General features: G+C 38.3%; 1 long non-coding RNA gene across 2 annotated transcripts in view; it reads right to left on the bottom strand.

The window, feature by feature from the left end:
- Positions 1-10196, bottom strand: part of LOC116671928 (uncharacterized) — a 65335-nt gene that overhangs the window by 14126 nt on the left and 41013 nt on the right. Inside the window, exon 3 of one of the 2 annotated variants that reach the window (XR_004327410.1) lies at positions 8919-9177. The exons of the other annotated variant lie outside the window; for it this stretch is intronic. This is a non-coding gene — a long non-coding RNA (uncharacterized LOC116671928). Of the gene's footprint in view, positions 1-8918; positions 9178-10196 lie in introns of those variants that run through there. 2 annotated transcript variants of the gene reach the window in all.

The raw sequence follows: 10196 nt of genomic DNA on the forward strand, positions 1-10196 counted from the left end.
AGGAAATCTGCCTCTGAGGGGTCAGCTGTCTACATAACAGGAAAAATGAGGATAATCCTATGCTTGGCTGACATGTGGGCTAACATCACCAAAATAGTAGCTGTATTAGGTGGCCGGTGTTTCCATTTAAATCATAATGAGCTGTGAGATTACAAAGGCAGTTTTCTCTTGTCAGAAGCTTGATTTCTCTGTTATAGCTGGAGGCATCGAGCACAATAGCACCAATATTTCCGACATACAGGCATCGTAATTACTTCCAGTACATCTCTGCAAATGAAAATATAGATTTTTGTCCTTCCTTTTCTTTTGTTTCTTTGTTGTGTCTCTTGTTATTTTTGCATCATTTAGAGGTTACATTTGAGGACAAGGGGATTTTGACCAAAAGGCCATTTGTTGCAGATGTTTTTTACGCTTTAATTTTTGTTAAATTGTGTGAAGGAAAATGCCACAGCTATCAAACAGTTGTTCTCATATTTCAATTTGATTCTTTCGAATGAATGCTGTTTTTGTAACCACTACCATTTATCAAAACCACAGCCTGAAAGAACATGGAAGCGATTCTTTTTTCTTTTCTTTTTTTAATCGACACAAAAGCAGCCCTGCTGAGTGTACAGCATACAGGCCTTCAGACTGCCATGGATTTCTTTCACAGGGGATATGTGATATAGCTTTTCTGTGGAGATTTAAAAAATAAAAAAATAAAAAGACTGGCAGACGGTAGCTAATGCAACTTTAAATCAGATATCTCTTGAGTCACTTCACGTGAATTGAACCTAAAAACACCTTCAAACACAAAGCCAATGGAATCCATGAAATATGAGAGAGCCCAATATTTGTGAACAATTCGTCCCACAGCCAGGACCCAGTTTACCACGGTTTCTTAAAGCCTTCAAGCAATAAAACTCATCCAGTGGAAATAACCTGAAGACCTGGTATCAAAGTTCATCAAGTGACTGCAACCTTGGCTTTGCAGTTTCCATATTTGGGGAAATTGATTTGTTTGTGTTGACGAATCCAAAATTGGGGAGAAGAAGGTTACATACTGAAAATGCACTTGTTTCTGGACCAACATATTTTAATATCTAATCTGGCCTCTCCCTCGGCCTTTACCCATAATGTCAACTGTACTTCTAGCCTACTTTGCATTTATCCTGCTTTTAAATAGACAGTATTCAGCTGGCTGGCTCCAATCAAGTGACTTTATTATATATGTTGACCGCCATTGCGGGCATACTGTATTTACTGTAAAGACCATTTAAAACAATACAATTATGTGCAATTAGCGTTTCAATGGTAATCTTTTGCACTGACCTTGCTGGAATTTATTTGGTACATTACTGGAGATTGGGACATTTTTTGTATACAGACCAAAGGTAAGGTGAATTTTAGAAGGGGTGTGATCACATACAAAGTCAATGAAAGAATCTGTGATGCAAATGTGGATATGAAAAGATGGCATAAGTTAGGGCAAATACTCAATTCTAGCTTATTTTTAACTCTCTCATCCACTGCATGGGGACAGTTGATTTTATAGAAAAGCTCAAAGAAGTGGCTTTTTCTTTTCTTTTTTCTTTAAAGAACCTAAAAATACTGCTTTAAAACACTTATAAAGCATACAGTAAAACCCCCCTATGTGAGTGCATGCAATGTTCAAATATGTGCAACTAATGGTGAAAATAATAATGTAAGTAGGTTTTATATTGAGGTATTTTGAGACTGTATCAAGTGTTTCCAGGTTTTTATATGGTATTATAGACTAAATGTTCTGGTCCAGATGGCTTGCTTCACCAAACCCGAGGTAGTTGGCCAATTGCAGCAGTGGACTCATTTAGATGATGACCGCAATAACTTTTGTTGTAATTTTAAGTAACTATATTTTTAGGGTTACAGAAACAGGTGGGGTTAATGGCCGAGTTATTATTTATCCATCCCTGTGGGGAAATTTGTCCTCTTGCATTTAACCCATCCTAACTATTAAAGAGCAATGTGCATCCACAATACAGCACCAAGGGACCAACTCTACTTCAGAGGAAAGGGCTTTGGTCAAGGGCAACTTTGGTAGTATTTAAAATACCTACAGCACAGTGGCGTGCATGTATTTTAATATAGAAAAGAAACAGAAAACAGAGACATGCAAACTCAACACCGGGCTAAGATTTGAAAACAGGGCCTTCTAGGAAACCCAGATTCAGATTTCATTTTCTTCAGCTCACTTGAGTACAGCAGAACCTAATTTCTTTGAATACCCAGATCTGAGTTTGCTTTGTATTTGTTTTGTGCTTTGGTTTTGTACATTCAGAGTTTTCCCATAACTGTGCAAGTGAGATGCTATCACCAGGCCCTGTATGAAAACCTTTGTCTCCTGTTCTTTTGATGAAAAAAACAAAATATCTCACAACACAAACATTTAGATCGGTGCAGATGAAGAGAAGCTTTCCAGTGACTCATTTGTGCATACTGCTATGAATAGAATACCCTGCCTGTGAACTCACCACGGCACTGATCTGTGTCTCGATGTTACAAAAGCATCCCAGTGCAAAATAAAATATATATATATATATATATATATATATATATATATATATATATATATATATATATATAAATTAAAAGGGCATGGAGACTTGTCGGCTGGACAGTACTGGTGTGTAAACTAATCACTTAGTCCAGCAGAACAAGCTATTTAGAAATGCCAAGGCTCTATTAAACAGAGTTTGTATCTTTCCCCTGCAGATCTGAGGTGTCCCAGATTACTGAATCCGGTCTGTCCAAATAGTGACCTCCCTTGAGGCTGTGCAGGATACTTTGCTTTGAAACGGCTTCATATTCAGGCAGCAATTGTTGCCTTTTAATTATTTTCCATGTTATGACCTTTTAATGCATTTTTTTCCAAACACAAGTTGTGTACGGTTTCTAAAACTGGTTTACCTTTCATATCGTCCCTTGTATTAAATTCCTAGTAGTGGTCCACAAAGCAAAAAGTAAACATAACATATCACACAGAGGGAGTGCTTGAAGGCAGCCTAATGGCACTAACATAACAAAAACCTGTCACAAACCCAACATGGTCAATATATCACTCAATGCACTGTGTTTTTGGTCCAACCATGATAGGATGCAGGCCAGGAAATCTGAGCTCGGACATAGGGAGGGTGAACATTGGTTCTGTTATTTATCACTATAACCGTAAAACATCAAGGCAGACCAGAGTAGAAAGGGAGGAGGGAGGGAGGAAAAGGAAGGAGGGAGGGTGGGAGTAGTCATGTTAGGAAGAAGCCCATATCTCCAAAGGAGTGATTGATGGGGATGAGGAATTGGTCCTGTCATGGTGCAATTACACCAGTTGTACAGGATGTGTATGAAGGACAGAGTAGGAGAGTTCAGACTAGGAGGATGAAGTGATTCATGCCGAAGGAAAACACTGCAAAACAAATGATGTTATGGTCCTGACCTTGTAACGGTGACATGATATCATCTCTCTTGTTAATTTTAAATGATTCCCTGCCAGGGTACATTTTTTTATGCCGTAATATTGTTCATTAAAATGGCCTCGTGTGTCACAGCAGGGATGGGTTAAGTCTGTTAGCTTAGCCCTATTTGCTCCTGTGTGCTTTGCCTTGGCTTCATCAGCTGGTGTGTAGCTCTAATTTGCAGGAGGTGCAGATCTAATATCCATGCATTACAAAGGTACCATGTGGAGACCACTTGTATGGTGCTACAGAGCAGTGTTTTTACGAGTGGATCCCCGCTTCTTGTTGCGTGCATGCTTACTCAAAGGCCATCGATTTCAAACTGTTCTCAGCATTTGGTGGCACGAATGTTAATAAGCATTGCAATGTACCAGTAAAAGCAATGAAAGTAAAACATAAAAAATGCAGGATTTAAAATATTTAACATCTTTGCAAATGTATTTTTGAGAAGGGACAGTTTTGCTCAAAATGTTAGACGTCAACGATACACACGTAAGCTGGTGGGTGAGTTGGGGGGGGGGGTTTGCTGGCCATAAATAACTTGGTGGCCTCTCCCTCTTGCACATTTTTTTACCACTATTTCATCATATAAACTGATCTTAATTATTGCATATGTTAATGAGTTCTGATTGTAAATGTTGTGAATTATTGTAAAGGAGAATTAGGCCTATGTGTGTTTAGGCCACCACTGAGGGTTAGTATATTACCTTTGCCTGAATAGCGACCTTTTTGAAAAATACTGCTGGTTTTGTACTGTTGGCAATGTTAATCTGACGCGTGCAGTGCACAATAGAAGCATCAAATGAGACGCGTCAATTACCGCATCCATCAGCGTGAGAAATACAAGAGGTGACATGTGAGCTGGTTGAAATGTGTGTGTCTCATGGTGAATGCGTGAGACTTGAGAGCTCTGCGCATATATTAAGAAGAAAGCATGTGTTTGAGGGACAAACTCTACCAGAAGGAACATACAGTATCTTCATCTGCATCTCCCAAAAGTATATCTATCTTGGAAAGCTTTTAATCTGAGGCGATGCTAATGTTTACACTAGTGTTGGCTCAGAGATGGAGGGCAGCGTATGAGGCTTTCATAAAAATGTAATGTAAAAGCTTTCATAATGCGATTAGGTCATATCGAGTTACATTTTGTGTATGATTTGGCAGCAGGGAGTCGTATTAAATATAATCGCCTTCTTTCATTACTTAGCCAGAAGTTACTAACTTTCCCAATACTTTATATACTCAGTGTTGATCTCATCAGCAGTGGCCAAAGGGACAGCTGACCCTGATCACTGGAGGAGCCCACTCAGCTGTTCTGAATAACAGAATTGTGAGTGACCTGAGATAAGTTCAGCTCCCCAAGGGATTTCGGGAATAGATGGTGGATTTACTTGCCTTCAAATCTGCTCGATACCTGGCTTTTCTTTTCTCCCCTCTTCTCTTTTTCTTCCATGTGAAACACATCCCATATCAATTCCTTCTCATCCAGCATTACTTTTTCTCTCATGTAACATTTTTGTCTAAATCAGCAGCTCTGGTGTGAGGATCAGCATCTCAGTTGGACTCAAGCAGTTACACTTATCTTTGTCAGCGGACACATGACAAATGATAAAGAAATTAATATTGATCGCAAAAAAGATCCACACCCTTGGTTTAATTAGTTTTGAAAGCGTGATATTTCACAGCATATTAACATCTGTCACTAGTGTCACATCAGTGACATTGTAGAGGATTATCTAAATTGGCCGACACACGGAGGATACATTAATTTGATCAAGCAGTAAATTTATTATATAAAGAGATCTATTGCCTTCTTTAGAGAAAACATCACTATCATCATCAGAGCACAATACTGTGCCGCCTGATATGCAAAGCTGTGATCACATTTAGAAAATCTGGATAAGAGATGCCGCATCAATTTGTCTTACGTTGAGTGGCACAACCTTCAGTGACCTCTTGTCTGGGAAAGCTCTTTAAATGTGCATCAGTTAGTCTATTAAGGCAGATAATGATCTTTCAGATAGCACCAGGGACCACACTGAGGTTCATATTTTTCTGCAATCATGAAAATATCAGTTTTGTACATTTCATATTCATAATCTGCTGCCATTATTGAAGAAAGGGGCATTTTGAAGGTGCAAGATCGCCGAAGGCTTGTATCATGTGGATGCGCTGACAGTTCGGTTGTAATTACTTTAACTTTACTTCCTCATGGGGCGGATAGAAACTACACACTATGGCTATAAGCCCATTTTCATACCCATGTGAGTTATGGTACAACAGACTTAACAAACCAAAAAGTCACATTTTATCGTCATTATTTAATTGTTTTTGTTACTTTTAATGTAGTTTCTGTCTACAAAACAACAAAATAACATTGTCTCCCGCAAACAAAAGATAGCTTACTAAAATTACGCTAGCCTTATTTTAACCTCAATTTTTTATATACATTGCCTTGCCACTCCTTCAAGTTATCACTGTGATGCTAGATGAATTCAGTTTTAAGCAATTGTTTTATTTTTTCTTACAAAAAAACAGTACTATAAGGTAACCTTGCTGTCAAACACATCATGTTACTGAAAGATGCTTATTATTTACAGGTCATGTTGCTAAATCAACTTCTGAAGAAGAGAACATTATATATATATATATATAATGTTCTCTTCTATATATATGCATTATGATTAACAATGACAATGATAAATGTTTAGTTTTTACATACAAAGCTAAAACTAAAAAGTATTCATTTTAGTATGTAGTAGTATGTATTTTTTAGTGCTGTCAAACAATTAAAATATTTAATTGCGATTGATCGCATTAATGTCATAGTTAACTCACAATTAATCGCATATTTTTATCTATTCTAAATGTCCCTTTATTTAGTTTTTGTCCCATTATTTTTTCTCATTTTACTGCTTTTTTCAACATGGAAAAGTGGATTGGCTTGCTTTGTGCAAATGTTTTTTTTTACTGAAAACAACTTTGGCATATAGCCTACTGTAGTGTTCAATTTCACATGTAACGTTCTAACTTGGAGCAAATAATCTGTCAGACAGTGTAACACTGTCCATCAGTAAAAGGGTGAAAAAATACTTTGACAAGGGGGCGGAGAATTGGCGTCAGCTGTGTGGTTGGCAATCATGTGGTATTTCAGACTGGACATGCTGCGATGATCGCTCAGTTCACAACAACAAAACACACAGATCCCTTTGGCAACTTTTAAAAAGTTAACTTTCCATCCAGAATCTTATTGGCATCCATTTCAGCGTCTTGCGCTTGGCATTCACTCAAAACCTTACACGTCTAACGTTACATTACTCCGGTCTAGCTAGATCCGGTGTTGTGTTGTTTTTCCAAAGGTAACTAGTGGTAAATTGACGTCGTTGAAATGGGTTTGCATTAACGCCGTTAATAACGCGTTTAACTGACAGCACTAGTATTTTTGTATGTTATCAGTGTAAAGCAAGCAAGAACTTCCTTAAATTGATGAAGTGATTCCAGCCAAGCATGGATGGGCAAACATGTCGCACGTATTAACTATTTTTAAGGCAGCAGAGTCTGCCATTGAAGGACAGCTATTGCTCTGCCGTGTAAGTCGATAGATTTGGGCATTAATATGCAACGCTCTTAACTTTCATTATTAACCTCCAGGCAAGACCAGAGTGTTGACGACATACAACAAAGAAAAGAAACTCCATCACCCATGTTGAGCTTGAGCGAGAAAATTCAATAGTGAGCTTGGGAAATGAAAAGAGCAGTTTGATAAGAGAAATGACTGGGAATGATTTCTTTTTTCTTCTATCCCTTATTGTGAGCCGTCTCAATGAAAGGCCACAAGAGTCTGCCACGAGTGATTCTGTTTTCATAGAGTGGTCTAATCCAGGCTCTCCATGCTGCCAGGTCCACTGCCTCTCATTGTGTCCCCTGTCTATCTTATTATCTACAGCATTGCAAGTGACCAGAACCACATCACCTTATTGTTACCAGTATAATCCATTTTGGCCATGATCTGAGCTTTTTCAGAACCATGACTATGAACTACTTTGAATGAGTTTACCACAAAGTCCGCAGAGGGCTGTAATGACATTCATAACCTTTCCTGTGTCCCCTGCAGCAGCCGCTGATGATTTATTTCCCTTTGGGTTCCTTGTATTATAGGGCCTCAGCAAAGTCTGTGTGTATACTTTGAGTCATGCTGTTAAATGAGCAGACATCACATTTGTTCTCTGACTTTGTGACAAGCAGTAATTGTGATTAAATTATCTGACATAGATTGCGTGCTATCAGTCTCCCTTTTCAGTTAGAGTTGAACGGTAATTTGTATTCTTGCTTTTTCCTGTAAGGAAATTTGAACTATAATGATGCTGCCACTACTGTGTAGCTTTTCTGAAAGAGGATGAAAACCATTTTTTTGACATTGTGGAAACCGCATCAAGCGCCAAGCATTTGTGTGCACGTTTTATGGCAGCAGTTGACTCAAGGAGACACGTGTTCAGGTCCACAAAGCTTTGTTGTAGTACTCGAGATCAGTCGTGGTCTCAGAATCAACATGTTTACTCTGTCTTGTCTCGGTCTCAGATAAAGAGGAGTCAGGGTTTTATTTCAAGAATGGGATTGCCCTCTGTTCTTTCCTTTTTGGAAACAAATTATAAAAGCTATTGCAGATTGGTTTGCCACACCGTTGCCAGAGTTTCCCCAGCTGTGTCTCCTTGGTGAAAGTTGCGCCTCTGACACTAGCATGGTTTATCACTGCAGTACAAATCATTCTTAGACACTAGAATAGTCAAGTAAGTAGATATATATATTTATATATATGCCCTTATTTTATATATTATTTAGGTGTATGTGTTTTGATTGAGATCTTTTGTTGTTTTTCTGTCTTTCTGGCCCAGCTTGCTGTATAGTGTGTGTTTAGTGCTGTTACATGTTGTTAAATGCGGTGTGTTTCTCACATGGAAAAACAATACAAACTTTATGACTATATACTGTATACTATAATGATAAAAATAAAAAAATATATAAATGTCCGGTCAAAATCACAACTAGAACTGGGCGATATGGAAAAAAACACATACAATATCTTTGGCCAAATACATCAATGTCGATAACACAATGTTTTGATAAATAATCACCAATACTGTGGATAAGTGGGTAAAGGCAAATTTTAGAACAGTTAGACCAGTCTGGTAAGTTCATAAAATGACATCACTTTATTGTAATGCAGCCCTTAAAACCAGGAAAAGACACCACTTGTGTCATATTGCCATATTACAATATCCATAATCTAAGACAATATCTAGCGTCATATGTCGATGCCGATGTAAAATCTATATATTGCCCAGCCCCAACCACAACTGCCTTTTGATGTTTTATCAAGGCATTTCTAATGATACACTTGTGGCAATTAAAAAGAAGAATAAAGAACAATCTTGTTTTCTGTGGGTGTTCTTTTATGGAAATGTGGATCTTTCCGATCAATTTGAGGAGTGGCTATGGTTAGCATTTCCCACATTTTATCATGTCATGCAGTGTAGGACTCACACTGGTCTGGTCTTGGTCTTGAATCAATCTCATCCTGCCTTGGTCTTGGTCTTGACTCGGTCTCTTGCTTCCTGTGTGTGGCTGTTGAAGTGTTGAAGTGTTTGTAGTGACCGCCCAGTTGGAGCCAAATATCCACACCCCTTGGGGAGCTCTAATTTCAGGGGCCCTGTCATTGCAAAAATAAATACAATAAATATATCAACTTAAATCACAAATCATATACAAACTTAAATATATTCCTTTTGGTCTTTACAATTTACACAAGTACACAAGTCAATACAAACAAGTATTTATATACTAATGCAAAGACACATTTCTATTTTAGTTGATGATGCACCTGACAGATGTGAAATGTGAGGGGGGGAGCTTGTTTGATGTTGTAAATGTGAAAAAGAAACCCATCTCTGTCAATCATTATTTAGAAAAATCAAAACCACCAGGTCACATTCTTCAAAACTTACTACTCACACACACACACACACACACCACAGTTTGGAGTCAGTCTCGTCGCCATAACAACCTTGTTATTCAGCATGATCAGAGCTGAGCGAACAATAGGCTCTGCATCAACGGCAGCCAAAACACCACTCTGCAATCAGCCCAATCGCAGTACAAGCCTCTTATCAGGCTGCATGCACTGACAGGGCCTGAAGCGCAATCAGATCCCCCTCATGAATGAACAAACCGCGACGCTGACTGCCACTTTTAATTTGATTGGGCAAACAGTGAATTAATGGGGGCTCACTGGGAGTTAGACTATTTGGAACAGGTGAGCATAAGAAAACCCAAATGCAAAGTGTATTATGAATGATGTGTTTGCCCCTTAAAGGCAGTCATTAGAGCACTTAATCATAAAATATTGCTCCTTGGATACCCAGTAAGTCCTGCTGCGTTAGGGCAAAATTTGTTCCTGAGTGCACTTTATCGCAGAGCATGCATTTTTTACAGTATCAGACCTACTTATAGGACAATGTCCTGATTTTTTACCCTCATCAGGTCATTTGTCATCCATGCTATGACAAATTCCTGGAATCTCTCTTCTGCACTGCTTCTGAATTATTTAAACTTAAAGTATTTATTTTTGCACTGATTTAAGCTGTTTCACAGGCTTGTCAGCATGTGAAAAATCATCACAGCTCATTCCAATTCCATCAAGAAGCTCTGTTATGTATAGTACAGCATCTT

This window comes from Etheostoma spectabile, chromosome 22 (genome assembly GCF_008692095.1).
Source record: "Etheostoma spectabile isolate EspeVRDwgs_2016 chromosome 22, UIUC_Espe_1.0, whole genome shotgun sequence".
Classification (NCBI taxonomy): domain Eukaryota; kingdom Metazoa; phylum Chordata; class Actinopteri; order Perciformes; family Percidae; genus Etheostoma; species Etheostoma spectabile.